The sequence below is a fragment of the Sphaerodactylus townsendi genome, linkage group LG14, assembly GCF_021028975.2.
Source record: "Sphaerodactylus townsendi isolate TG3544 linkage group LG14, MPM_Stown_v2.3, whole genome shotgun sequence".
Classification (NCBI taxonomy): domain Eukaryota; kingdom Metazoa; phylum Chordata; class Lepidosauria; order Squamata; family Sphaerodactylidae; genus Sphaerodactylus; species Sphaerodactylus townsendi.
Window position 1 is genome coordinate 40,579,233 of NC_059438.1, and position 14,214 is coordinate 40,593,446.

The following is a 14,214-nucleotide window of genomic DNA, read 5'->3' on the forward strand; positions in this document are numbered from 1 at the left end:
CCCCCCCCCCCACCCCCCCCCCCCCCCACCCCCCCCCCCCCCCACCCCCCCCCCCCCCCACCCCCCCCCCCCCCCACCCCCCCCCCCCCCCACCCCCCCCCCCCCCCACCCCCCCCCCCCCCCACCCCCCCCCCCCCCCACCCCCCCCCCCCCCCACCCCCCCCCCCCCCCACCCCCCCCCCCCCCCACCCCCCCCCCCCCCCACCCCCCCCCCCCCCCACCCCCCCCCCCCCCCACCCCCCCCCCCCCCCACCCCCCCCCCCCCCCACCCCCCCCCCCCCCCACCCCCCCCCCCCCCCACCCCCCCCCCCCCCCACCCCCCCCCCCCCCCACCCCCCCCCCCCCCCACCCCCCCCCCCCCCCACCCCCCCCCCCCCCCACCCCCCCCCCCCCCCACCCCCCCCCCCCCCCACCCCCCCCCCCCCCCACCCCCCCCCCCCCCCACCCCCCCCCCCCCCCACCCCCCCCCCCCCCCACCCCCCCCCCCCCCCACCCCCCCCCCCCCCCACCCCCCCCCCCCCCCACCCCCCCCCCCCCCCACCCCCCCCCCCCCCCACCCCCCCCCCCCCCCACCCCCCCCCCCCCCCACCCCCCCCCCCCCCCACCCCCCCCCCCCCCCACCCCCCCCCCCCCCCACCCCCCCCCCCCCCCACCCCCCCCCCCCCCCACCCCCCCCCCCCCCCACCCCCCCCCCCCCCCACCCCCCCCCCCCCCCACCCCCCCCCCCCCCCACCCCCCCCCCCCCCCACCCCCCCCCCCCCCCACCCCCCCCCCCCCCCACCCCCCCCCCCCCCCACCCCCCCCCCCCCCCACCCCCCCCCCCCCCCACCCCCCCCCCCCCCCACCCCCCCCCCCCCCCACCCCCCCCCCCCCCCACCCCCCCCCCCCCCCACCCCCCCCCCCCCCCACCCCCCCCCCCCCCCACCCCCCCCCCCCCCCACCCCCCCCCCCCCCCACCCCCCCCCCCCCCCACCCCCCCCCCCCCCCACCCCCCCCCCCCCCCACCCCCCCCCCCCCCCACCCCCCCCCCCCCCCACCCCCCCCCCCCCCCACCCCCCCCCCCCCCCACCCCCCCCCCCCCCCACCCCCCCCCCCCCCCACCCCCCCCCCCCCCCACCCCCCCCCCCCCCCACCCCCCCCCCCCCCCACCCCCCCCCCCCCCCACCCCCCCCCCCCCCCACCCCCCCCCCCCCCCACCCCCCCCCCCCCCCACCCCCCCCCCCCCCCACCCCCCCCCCCCCCCACCCCCCCCCCCCCCCACCCCCCCCCCCCCCCACCCCCCCCCCCCCCCACCCCCCCCCCCCCCCACCCCCCCCCCCCCCCACCCCCCCCCCCCCCCACCCCCCCCCCCCCCCACCCCCCCCCCCCCCCACCCCCCCCCCCCCCCACCCCCCCCCCCCCCCACCCCCCCCCCCCCCCACCCCCCCCCCCCCCCACCCCCCCCCCCCCCCACCCCCCCCCCCCCCCACCCCCCCCCCCCCCCACCCCCCCCCCCCCCCACCCCCCCCCCCCCCCACCCCCCCCCCCCCCCACCCCCCCCCCCCCCCACCCCCCCCCCCCCCCACCCCCCCCCCCCCCCACCCCCCCCCCCCCCCACCCCCCCCCCCCCCCACCCCCCCCCCCCCCCACCCCCCCCCCCCCCCACCCCCCCCCCCCCCCACCCCCCCCCCCCCCCACCCCCCCCCCCCCCCACCCCCCCCCCCCCCCACCCCCCCCCCCCCCCACCCCCCCCCCCCCCCACCCCCCCCCCCCCCCACCCCCCCCCCCCCCCACCCCCCCCCCCCCCCACCCCCCCCCCCCCCCACCCCCCCCCCCCCCCACCCCCCCCCCCCCCCACCCCCCCCCCCCCCCACCCCCCCCCCCCCCCACCCCCCCCCCCCCCCACCCCCCCCCCCCCCCACCCCCCCCCCCCCCCACCCCCCCCCCCCCCCACCCCCCCCCCCCCCCACCCCCCCCCCCCCCCACCCCCCCCCCCCCCCACCCCCCCCCCCCCCCACCCCCCCCCCCCCCCACCCCCCCCCCCCCCCACCCCCCCCCCCCCCCACCCCCCCCCCCCCCCACCCCCCCCCCCCCCCACCCCCCCCCCCCCCCACCCCCCCCCCCCCCCACCCCCCCCCCCCCCCACCCCCCCCCCCCCCCACCCCCCCCCCCCCCCACCCCCCCCCCCCCCCACCCCCCCCCCCCCCCACCCCCCCCCCCCCCCACCCCCCCCCCCCCCCACCCCCCCCCCCCCCCACCCCCCCCCCCCCCCACCCCCCCCCCCCCCCACCCCCCCCCCCCCCCACCCCCCCCCCCCCCCACCCCCCCCCCCCCCCACCCCCCCCCCCCCCCACCCCCCCCCCCCCCCACCCCCCCCCCCCCCCACCCCCCCCCCCCCCCACCCCCCCCCCCCCCCACCCCCCCCCCCCCCCACCCCCCCCCCCCCCCACCCCCCCCCCCCCCCACCCCCCCCCCCCCCCACCCCCCCCCCCCCCCACCCCCCCCCCCCCCCACCCCCCCCCCCCCCCACCCCCCCCCCCCCCCACCCCCCCCCCCCCCCACCCCCCCCCCCCCCCACCCCCCCCCCCCCCCACCCCCCCCCCCCCCCACCCCCCCCCCCCCCCACCCCCCCCCCCCCCCACCCCCCCCCCCCCCCACCCCCCCCCCCCCCCACCCCCCCCCCCCCCCACCCCCCCCCCCCCCCACCCCCCCCCCCCCCCACCCCCCCCCCCCCCCACCCCCCCCCCCCCCCACCCCCCCCCCCCCCCACCCCCCCCCCCCCCCACCCCCCCCCCCCCCCACCCCCCCCCCCCCCCACCCCCCCCCCCCCCCACCCCCCCCCCCCCCCACCCCCCCCCCCCCCCACCCCCCCCCCCCCCCACCCCCCCCCCCCCCCACCCCCCCCCCCCCCCACCCCCCCCCCCCCCCACCCCCCCCCCCCCCCACCCCCCCCCCCCCCCACCCCCCCCCCCCCCCACCCCCCCCCCCCCCCACCCCCCCCCCCCCCCACCCCCCCCCCCCCCCACCCCCCCCCCCCCCCACCCCCCCCCCCCCCCACCCCCCCCCCCCCCCACCCCCCCCCCCCCCCACCCCCCCCCCCCCCCACCCCCCCCCCCCCCCACCCCCCCCCCCCCCCACCCCCCCCCCCCCCCACCCCCCCCCCCCCCCACCCCCCCCCCCCCCCACCCCCCCCCCCCCCCACCCCCCCCCCCCCCCACCCCCCCCCCCCCCCACCCCCCCCCCCCCCCACCCCCCCCCCCCCCCACCCCCCCCCCCCCCCACCCCCCCCCCCCCCCACCCCCCCCCCCCCCCACCCCCCCCCCCCCCCACCCCCCCCCCCCCCCACCCCCCCCCCCCCCCACCCCCCCCCCCCCCCACCCCCCCCCCCCCCCACCCCCCCCCCCCCCCACCCCCCCCCCCCCCCACCCCCCCCCCCCCCCACCCCCCCCCCCCCCCACCCCCCCCCCCCCCCACCCCCCCCCCCCCCCACCCCCCCCCCCCCCCACCCCCCCCCCCCCCCACCCCCCCCCCCCCCCACCCCCCCCCCCCCCCACCCCCCCCCCCCCCCACCCCCCCCCCCCCCCACCCCCCCCCCCCCCCACCCCCCCCCCCCCCCACCCCCCCCCCCCCCCACCCCCCCCCCCCCCCACCCCCCCCCCCCCCCACCCCCCCCCCCCCCCACCCCCCCCCCCCCCCACCCCCCCCCCCCCCCACCCCCCCCCCCCCCCACCCCCCCCCCCCCCCACCCCCCCCCCCCCCCACCCCCCCCCCCCCCCACCCCCCCCCCCCCCCACCCCCCCCCCCCCCCACCCCCCCCCCCCCCCACCCCCCCCCCCCCCCACCCCCCCCCCCCCCCACCCCCCCCCCCCCCCACCCCCCCCCCCCCCCACCCCCCCCCCCCCCCACCCCCCCCCCCCCCCACCCCCCCCCCCCCCCACCCCCCCCCCCCCCCACCCCCCCCCCCCCCCACCCCCCCCCCCCCCCACCCCCCCCCCCCCCCACCCCCCCCCCCCCCCACCCCCCCCCCCCCCCACCCCCCCCCCCCCCCACCCCCCCCCCCCCCCACCCCCCCCCCCCCCCACCCCCCCCCCCCCCCACCCCCCCCCCCCCCCACCCCCCCCCCCCCCCACCCCCCCCCCCCCCCACCCCCCCCCCCCCCCACCCCCCCCCCCCCCCACCCCCCCCCCCCCCCACCCCCCCCCCCCCCCACCCCCCCCCCCCCCCACCCCCCCCCCCCCCCACCCCCCCCCCCCCCCACCCCCCCCCCCCCCCACCCCCCCCCCCCCCCACCCCCCCCCCCCCCCACCCCCCCCCCCCCCCACCCCCCCCCCCCCCCACCCCCCCCCCCCCCCACCCCCCCCCCCCCCCACCCCCCCCCCCCCCCACCCCCCCCCCCCCCCACCCCCCCCCCCCCCCACCCCCCCCCCCCCCCACCCCCCCCCCCCCCCACCCCCCCCCCCCCCCACCCCCCCCCCCCCCCACCCCCCCCCCCCCCCACCCCCCCCCCCCCCCACCCCCCCCCCCCCCCACCCCCCCCCCCCCCCACCCCCCCCCCCCCCCACCCCCCCCCCCCCCCACCCCCCCCCCCCCCCACCCCCCCCCCCCCCCACCCCCCCCCCCCCCCACCCCCCCCCCCCCCCACCCCCCCCCCCCCCCACCCCCCCCCCCCCCCACCCCCCCCCCCCCCCACCCCCCCCCCCCCCCACCCCCCCCCCCCCCCACCCCCCCCCCCCCCCACCCCCCCCCCCCCCCACCCCCCCCCCCCCCCACCCCCCCCCCCCCCCACCCCCCCCCCCCCCCACCCCCCCCCCCCCCCACCCCCCCCCCCCCCCACCCCCCCCCCCCCCCACCCCCCCCCCCCCCCACCCCCCCCCCCCCCCACCCCCCCCCCCCCCCACCCCCCCCCCCCCCCACCCCCCCCCCCCCCCACCCCCCCCCCCCCCCACCCCCCCCCCCCCCCACCCCCCCCCCCCCCCACCCCCCCCCCCCCCCACCCCCCCCCCCCCCCACCCCCCCCCCCCCCCACCCCCCCCCCCCCCCACCCCCCCCCCCCCCCACCCCCCCCCCCCCCCACCCCCCCCCCCCCCCACCCCCCCCCCCCCCCACCCCCCCCCCCCCCCACCCCCCCCCCCCCCCACCCCCCCCCCCCCCCACCCCCCCCCCCCCCCACCCCCCCCCCCCCCCACCCCCCCCCCCCCCCACCCCCCCCCCCCCCCACCCCCCCCCCCCCCCACCCCCCCCCCCCCCCACCCCCCCCCCCCCCCACCCCCCCCCCCCCCCACCCCCCCCCCCCCCCACCCCCCCCCCCCCCCACCCCCCCCCCCCCCCACCCCCCCCCCCCCCCACCCCCCCCCCCCCCCACCCCCCCCCCCCCCCACCCCCCCCCCCCCCCACCCCCCCCCCCCCCCACCCCCCCCCCCCCCCACCCCCCCCCCCCCCCACCCCCCCCCCCCCCCACCCCCCCCCCCCCCCACCCCCCCCCCCCCCCACCCCCCCCCCCCCCCACCCCCCCCCCCCCCCACCCCCCCCCCCCCCCACCCCCCCCCCCCCCCACCCCCCCCCCCCCCCACCCCCCCCCCCCCCCACCCCCCCCCCCCCCCACCCCCCCCCCCCCCCACCCCCCCCCCCCCCCACCCCCCCCCCCCCCCACCCCCCCCCCCCCCCACCCCCCCCCCCCCCCACCCCCCCCCCCCCCCACCCCCCCCCCCCCCCACCCCCCCCCCCCCCCACCCCCCCCCCCCCCCACCCCCCCCCCCCCCCACCCCCCCCCCCCCCCACCCCCCCCCCCCCCCACCCCCCCCCCCCCCCACCCCCCCCCCCCCCCACCCCCCCCCCCCCCCACCCCCCCCCCCCCCCACCCCCCCCCCCCCCCACCCCCCCCCCCCCCCACCCCCCCCCCCCCCCACCCCCCCCCCCCCCCACCCCCCCCCCCCCCCACCCCCCCCCCCCCCCACCCCCCCCCCCCCCCACCCCCCCCCCCCCCCACCCCCCCCCCCCCCCACCCCCCCCCCCCCCCACCCCCCCCCCCCCCCACCCCCCCCCCCCCCCACCCCCCCCCCCCCCCACCCCCCCCCCCCCCCACCCCCCCCCCCCCCCACCCCCCCCCCCCCCCACCCCCCCCCCCCCCCACCCCCCCCCCCCCCCACCCCCCCCCCCCCCCACCCCCCCCCCCCCCCACCCCCCCCCCCCCCCACCCCCCCCCCCCCCCACCCCCCCCCCCCCCCACCCCCCCCCCCCCCCACCCCCCCCCCCCCCCACCCCCCCCCCCCCCCACCCCCCCCCCCCCCCACCCCCCCCCCCCCCCACCCCCCCCCCCCCCCACCCCCCCCCCCCCCCACCCCCCCCCCCCCCCACCCCCCCCCCCCCCCACCCCCCCCCCCCCCCACCCCCCCCCCCCCCCACCCCCCCCCCCCCCCACCCCCCCCCCCCCCCACCCCCCCCCCCCCCCACCCCCCCCCCCCCCCACCCCCCCCCCCCCCCACCCCCCCCCCCCCCCACCCCCCCCCCCCCCCACCCCCCCCCCCCCCCACCCCCCCCCCCCCCCACCCCCCCCCCCCCCCACCCCCCCCCCCCCCCACCCCCCCCCCCCCCCACCCCCCCCCCCCCCCACCCCCCCCCCCCCCCACCCCCCCCCCCCCCCACCCCCCCCCCCCCCCACCCCCCCCCCCCCCCACCCCCCCCCCCCCCCACCCCCCCCCCCCCCCACCCCCCCCCCCCCCCACCCCCCCCCCCCCCCACCCCCCCCCCCCCCCACCCCCCCCCCCCCCCCCCCCCCCCCCCCCCCACCCCCCCCCCCCCCCCAACTCTCCCCCCCCCCCCCCCCCAACCCCCCCTTCCCAACCCCCCCCCCCCCCAACCCCACCCTTCCCCTCCACCCCCCCCCCCAGGGTCCCCCCTTCCCCTCCCAACCCCCCCCTCCCACCCCCCCCCCCCCCCCCCCCCCCCTCTCCCACCCCCCCCCCCCCCCCCCCCCCCTCCCCCCCCCCACCCACCCCCCCCACCCCCCCCCCCCCTCCCCCCCCCCCCCCCTCCCCCTGCTCCCCCTCTCCCCCACCCCCCCCCCCCCCCACCCCCCCCCCCCCCCACCCCCCCCCCCCCCCACCCCCCCCCCCCCCCACCCCCCCCCCCCCCCACCCCCCCCCCCCCCCACCCCCCCCCCCCCCCACCCCCCCCCCCCCCCACCCCCCCCCCCCCCCACCCCCCCCCCCCCCCACCCCCCCCCCCCCCCACCCCCCCCCCCCCCCACCCCCCCCCCCCCCCACCCCCCCCCCCCCCCACCCCCCCCCCCCCCCACCCCCCCCCCCCCCCACCCCCCCCCCCCCCCACCCCCCCCCCCCCCCACCCCCCCCCCCCCCCACCCCCCCCCCCCCCCACCCCCCCCCCCCCCCACCCCCCCCCCCCCCCACCCCCCCCCCCCCCCACCCCCCCCCCCCCCCACCCCCCCCCCCCCCCACCCCCCCCCCCCCCCACCCCCCCCCCCCCCCACCCCCCCCCCCCCCCACCCCCCCCCCCCCCCACCCCCCCCCCCCCCCACCCCCCCCCCCCCCCACCCCCCCCCCCCCCCACCCCCCCCCCCCCCCACCCCCCCCCCCCCCCACCCCCCCCCCCCCCCACCCCCCCCCCCCCCCACCCCCCCCCCCCCCCACCCCCCCCCCCCCCCACCCCCCCCCCCCCCCACCCCCCCCCCCCCCCACCCCCCCCCCCCCCCACCCCCCCCCCCCCCCACCCCCCCCCCCCCCCACCCCCCCCCCCCCCCACCCCCCCCCCCCCCCACCCCCCCCCCCCCCCACCCCCCCCCCCCCCCACCCCCCCCCCCCCCCACCCCCCCCCCCCCCCACCCCCCCCCCCCCCCACCCCCCCCCCCCCCCACCCCCCCCCCCCCCCACCCCCCCCCCCCCCCACCCCCCCCCCCCCCCACCCCCCCCCCCCCCCACCCCCCCCCCCCCCCACCCCCCCCCCCCCCCACCCCCCCCCCCCCCCACCCCCCCCCCCCCCCACCCCCCCCCCCCCCCACCCCCCCCCCCCCCCACCCCCCCCCCCCCCCACCCCCCCCCCCCCCCACCCCCCCCCCCCCCCACCCCCCCCCCCCCCCACCCCCCCCCCCCCCCACCCCCCCCCCCCCCCACCCCCCCCCCCCCCCACCCCCCCCCCCCCCCACCCCCCCCCCCCCCCACCCCCCCCCCCCCCCACCCCCCCCCCCCCCCACCCCCCCCCCCCCCCACCCCCCCCCCCCCCCACCCCCCCCCCCCCCCACCCCCCCCCCCCCCCACCCCCCCCCCCCCCCACCCCCCCCCCCCCCCACCCCCCCCCCCCCCCACCCCCCCCCCCCCCCACCCCCCCCCCCCCCCACCCCCCCCCCCCCCCACCCCCCCCCCCCCCCACCCCCCCCCCCCCCCACCCCCCCCCCCCCCCACCCCCCCCCCCCCCCACCCCCCCCCCCCCCCACCCCCCCCCCCCCCCACCCCCCCCCCCCCCCACCCCCCCCCCCCCCCACCCCCCCCCCCCCCCACCCCCCCCCCCCCCCACCCCCCCCCCCCCCCACCCCCCCCCCCCCCCACCCCCCCCCCCCCCCACCCCCCCCCCCCCCCACCCCCCCCCCCCCCCACCCCCCCCCCCCCCCACCCCCCCCCCCCCCCACCCCCCCCCCCCCCCACCCCCCCCCCCCCCCACCCCCCCCCCCCCCCACCCCCCCCCCCCCCCACCCCCCCCCCCCCCCACCCCCCCCCCCCCCCACCCCCCCCCCCCCCCACCCCCCCCCCCCCCCACCCCCCCCCCCCCCCACCCCCCCCCCCCCCCACCCCCCCCCCCCCCCACCCCCCCCCCCCCCCACCCCCCCCCCCCCCCACCCCCCCCCCCCCCCACCCCCCCCCCCCCCCACCCCCCCCCCCCCCCACCCCCCCCCCCCCCCACCCCCCCCCCCCCCCACCCCCCCCCCCCCCCACCCCCCCCCCCCCCCACCCCCCCCCCCCCCCACCCCCCCCCCCCCCCACCCCCCCCCCCCCCCACCCCCCCCCCCCCCCACCCCCCCCCCCCCCCACCCCCCCCCCCCCCCACCCCCCCCCCCCCCCACCCCCCCCCCCCCCCACCCCCCCCCCCCCCCACCCCCCCCCCCCCCCACCCCCCCCCCCCCCCACCCCCCCCCCCCCCCACCCCCCCCCCCCCCCACCCCCCCCCCCCCCCACCCCCCCCCCCCCCCACCCCCCCCCCCCCCCACCCCCCCCCCCCCCCACCCCCCCCCCCCCCCACCCCCCCCCCCCCCCACCCCCCCCCCCCCCCACCCCCCCCCCCCCCCACCCCCCCCCCCCCCCACCCCCCCCCCCCCCCACCCCCCCCCCCCCCCACCCCCCCCCCCCCCCACCCCCCCCCCCCCCCACCCCCCCCCCCCCCCACCCCCCCCCCCCCCCACCCCCCCCCCCCCCCACCCCCCCCCCCCCCCACCCCCCCCCCCCCCCACCCCCCCCCCCCCCCACCCCCCCCCCCCCCCACCCCCCCCCCCCCCCACCCCCCCCCCCCCCCACCCCCCCCCCCCCCCACCCCCCCCCCCCCCCACCCCCCCCCCCCCCCACCCCCCCCCCCCCCCACCCCCCCCCCCCCCCACCCCCCCCCCCCCCCACCCCCCCCCCCCCCCACCCCCCCCCCCCCCCACCCCCCCCCCCCCCCACCCCCCCCCCCCCCCACCCCCCCCCCCCCCCACCCCCCCCCCCCCCCACCCCCCCCCCCCCCCACCCCCCCCCCCCCCCACCCCCCCCCCCCCCCACCCCCCCCCCCCCCCACCCCCCCCCCCCCCCACCCCCCCCCCCCCCCACCCCCCCCCCCCCCCACCCCCCCCCCCCCCCACCCCCCCCCCCCCCCACCCCCCCCCCCCCCCACCCCCCCCCCCCCCCACCCCCCCCCCCCCCCACCCCCCCCCCCCCCCACCCCCCCCCCCCCCCACCCCCCCCCCCCCCCACCCCCCCCCCCCCCCACCCCCCCCCCCCCCCACCCCCCCCCCCCCCCACCCCCCCCCCCCCCCACCCCCCCCCCCCCCCACCCCCCCCCCCCCCCACCCCCCCCCCCCCCCACCCCCCCCCCCCCCCACCCCCCCCCCCCCCCACCCCCCCCCCCCCCCACCCCCCCCCCCCCCCACCCCCCCCCCCCCCCACCCCCCCCCCCCCCCACCCCCCCCCCCCCCCACCCCCCCCCCCCCCCACCCCCCCCCCCCCCCACCCCCCCCCCCCCCCACCCCCCCCCCCCCCCACCCCCCCCCCCCCCCACCCCCCCCCCCCCCCACCCCCCCCCCCCCCCACCCCCCCCCCCCCCCACCCCCCCCCCCCCCCACCCCCCCCCCCCCCCACCCCCCCCCCCCCCCACCCCCCCCCCCCCCCACCCCCCCCCCCCCCCACCCCCCCCCCCCCCCACCCCCCCCCCCCCCCACCCCCCCCCCCCCCCACCCCCCCCCCCCCCCACCCCCCCCCCCCCCCACCCCCCCCCCCCCCCACCCCCCCCCCCCCCCACCCCCCCCCCCCCCCACCCCCCCCCCCCCCCACCCCCCCCCCCCCCCACCCCCCCCCCCCCCCACCCCCCCCCCCCCCCACCCCCCCCCCCCCCCACCCCCCCCCCCCCCCACCCCCCCCCCCCCCCACCCCCCCCCCCCCCCACCCCCCCCCCCCCCCACCCCCCCCCCCCCCCACCCCCCCCCCCCCCCACCCCCCCCCCCCCCCACCCCCCCCCCCCCCCACCCCCCCCCCCCCCCACCCCCCCCCCCCCCCACCCCCCCCCCCCCCCACCCCCCCCCCCCCCCACCCCCCCCCCCCCCCACCCCCCCCCCCCCCCACCCCCCCCCCCCCCCACCCCCCCCCCCCCCCACCCCCCCCCCCCCCCACCCCCCCCCCCCCCCACCCCCCCCCCCCCCCACCCCCCCCCCCCCCCACCCCCCCCCCCCCCCACCCCCCCCCCCCCCCACCCCCCCCCCCCCCCACCCCCCCCCCCCCCCACCCCCCCCCCCCCCCACCCCCCCCCCCCCCCACCCCCCCCCCCCCCCACCCCCCCCCCCCCCCACCCCCCCCCCCCCCCACCCCCCCCCCCCCCCACCCCCCCCCCCCCCCACCCCCCCCCCCCCCCACCCCCCCCCCCCCCCACCCCCCCCCCCCCCCACCCCCCCCCCCCCCCACCCCCCCCCCCCCCCACCCCCCCCCCCCCCCACCCCCCCCCCCCCCCACCCCCCCCCCCCCCCACCCCCCCCCCCCCCCACCCCCCCCCCCCCCCACCCCCCCCCCCCCCCACCCCCCCCCCCCCCCACCCCCCCCCCCCCCCACCCCCCCCCCCCCCCACCCCCCCCCCCCCCCACCCCCCCCCCCCCCCACCCCCCCCCCCCCCCACCCCCCCCCCCCCCCACCCCCCCCCCCCCCCACCCCCCCCCCCCCCCACCCCCCCCCCCCCCCACCCCCCCCCCCCCCCACCCCCCCCCCCCCCCACCCCCCCCCCCCCCCACCCCCCCCCCCCCCCACCCCCCCCCCCCCCCACCCCCCCCCCCCCCCACCCCCCCCCCCCCCCACCCCCCCCCCCCCCCACCCCCCCCCCCCCCCACCCCCCCCCCCCCCCACCCCCCCCCCCCCCCACCCCCCCCCCCCCCCACCCCCCCCCCCCCCCACCCCCCCCCCCCCCCACCCCCCCCCCCCCCCACCCCCCCCCCCCCCCACCCCCCCCCCCCCCCACCCCCCCCCCCCCCCACCCCCCCCCCCCCCCACCCCCCCCCCCCCCCACCCCCCCCCCCCCCCACCCCCCCCCCCCCCCACCCCCCCCCCCCCCCACCCCCCCCCCCCCCCACCCCCCCCCCCCCCCACCCCCCCCCCCCCCCACCCCCCCCCCCCCCCACCCCCCCCCCCCCCCACCCCCCCCCCCCCCCACCCCCCCCCCCCCCCACCCCCCCCCCCCCCCACCCCCCCCCCCCCCCACCCCCCCCCCCCCCCACCCCCCCCCCCCCCCACCCCCCCCCCCCCCCACCCCCCCCCCCCCCCACCCCCCCCCCCCCCCACCCCCCCCCCCCCCCACCCCCCCCCCCCCCCACCCCCCCCCCCCCCCACCCCCCCCCCCCCCCACCCCCCCCCCCCCCCACCCCCCCCCCCCCCCACCCCCCCCCCCCCCCACCCCCCCCCCCCCCCACCCCCCCCCCCCCCCACCCCCCCCCCCCCCCACCCCCCCCCCCCCCCACCCCCCCCCCCCCCCACCCCCCCCCCCCCCCACCCCCCCCCCCCCCCACCCCCCCCCCCCCCCACCCCCCCCCCCCCCCACCCCCCCCCCCCCCCACCCCCCCCCCCCCCCACCCCCCCCCCCCCCCACCCCCCCCCCCCCCCACCCCCCCCCCCCCCCACCCCCCCCCCCCCCCACCCCCCCCCCCCCCCACCCCCCCCCCCCCCCACCCCCCCCCCCCCCCACCCCCCCCCCCCCCCACCCCCCCCCCCCCCCACCCCCCCCCCCCCCCACCCCCCCCCCCCCCCACCCCCCCCCCCCCCCACCCCCCCCCCCCCCCACCCCCCCCCCCCCCCACCCCCCCCCCCCCCCACCCCCCCCCCCCCCCACCCCCCCCCCCCCCCACCCCCCCCCCCCCCCACCCCCCCCCCCCCCCACCCCCCCCCCCCCCCACCCCCCCCCCCCCCCACCCCCCCCCCCCCCCACCCCCCCCCCCCCCCACCCCCCCCCCCCCCCACCCCCCCCCCCCCCCACCCCCCCCCCCCCCCACCCCCCCCCCCCCCCACCCCCCCCCCCCCCCACCCCCCCCCCCCCCCACCCCCCCCCCCCCCCACCCCCCCCCCCCCCCACCCCCCCCCCCCCCCACCCCCCCCCCCCCCCACCCCCCCCCCCCCCCACCCCCCCCCCCCCCCACCCCCCCCCCCCCCCACCCCCCCCCCCCCCCACCCCCCCCCCCCCCCACCCCCCCCCCCCCCCACCCCCCCCCCCCCCCACCCCCCCCCCCCCCCACCCCCCCCCCCCCCCACCCCCCCCCCCCCCCACCCCCCCCCCCCCCCACCCCCCCCCCCCCCCACCCCCCCCCCCCCCCACCCCCCCCCCCCCCCACCCCCCCCCCCCCCCACCCCCCCCCCCCCCCACCCCCCCCCCCCCCCACCCCCCCCCCCCCCCACCCCCCCCCCCCCCCACCCCCCCCCCCCCCCACCCCCCCCCCCCCCCACCCCCCCCCCCCCCCACCCCCCCCCCCCCCCACCCCCCCCCCCCCCCACCCCCCCCCCCCCCCACCCCCCCCCCCCCCCACCCCCCCCCCCCCCCACCCCCCCCCCCCCCCACCCCCCCCCCCCCCCACCCCCCCCCCCCCCCACCCCCCCCCCCCCCCACCCCCCCCCCCCCCCACCCCCCCCCCCCCCCACCCCCCCCCCCCCCCACCCCCCCCCCCCCCCACCCCCCCCCCCCCCCACCCCCCCCCCCCCCCACCCCCCCCCCCCCCCACCCCCCCCCCCCCCCACCCCCCCCCCCCCCCACCCCCCCCCCCCCCCACCCCCCCCCCCCCCCACCCCCCCCCCCCCCCACCCCCCCCCCCCCCCACCCCCCCCCCCCCCCACCCCCCCCCCCCCCCACCCCCCCCCCCCCCCACCCCCCCCCCCCCCCACCCCCCCCCCCCCCCACCCCCCCCCCCCCCCACCCCCCCCCCCCCCCACCCCCCCCCCCCCCCACCCCCCCCCCCCCCCACCCCCCCCCCCCCCCACCCCCCCCCCCCCCCACCCCCCCCCCCCCCCACCCCCCCCCCCCCCCACCCCCCCCCCCCCCCACCCCCCCCCCCCCCCACCCCCCCCCCCCCCCACCCCCCCCCCCCCCCACCCCCCCCCCCCCCCACCCCCCCCCCCCCCCACCCCCCCCCCCCCCCACCCCCCCCCCCCCCCACCCCCCCCCCCCCCCACCCCCCCCCCCCCCCACCCCCCCCCCCCCCCACCCCCCCCCCCCCCCACCCCCCCCCCCCCCCACCCCCCCCCCCCCCCACCCCCCCCCCCCCCCACCCCCCCCCCCCCCCACCCCCCCCCCCCCCCACCCCCCCCCCCCCCCACCCCCCCCCCCCCCCACCCCCCCCCCCCCCCACCCCCCCCCCCCCCCACCCCCCCCCCCCCCCACCCCCCCCCCCCCCCACCCCCCCCCCCCCCCACCCCCCCCCCCCCCCACCCCCCCCCCCCCCCACCCCCCCCCCCCCCCACCCCCCCCCCCCCCCACCCCCCCCCCCCCCCACCCCCCCCCCCCCCCACCCCCCCCCCCCCC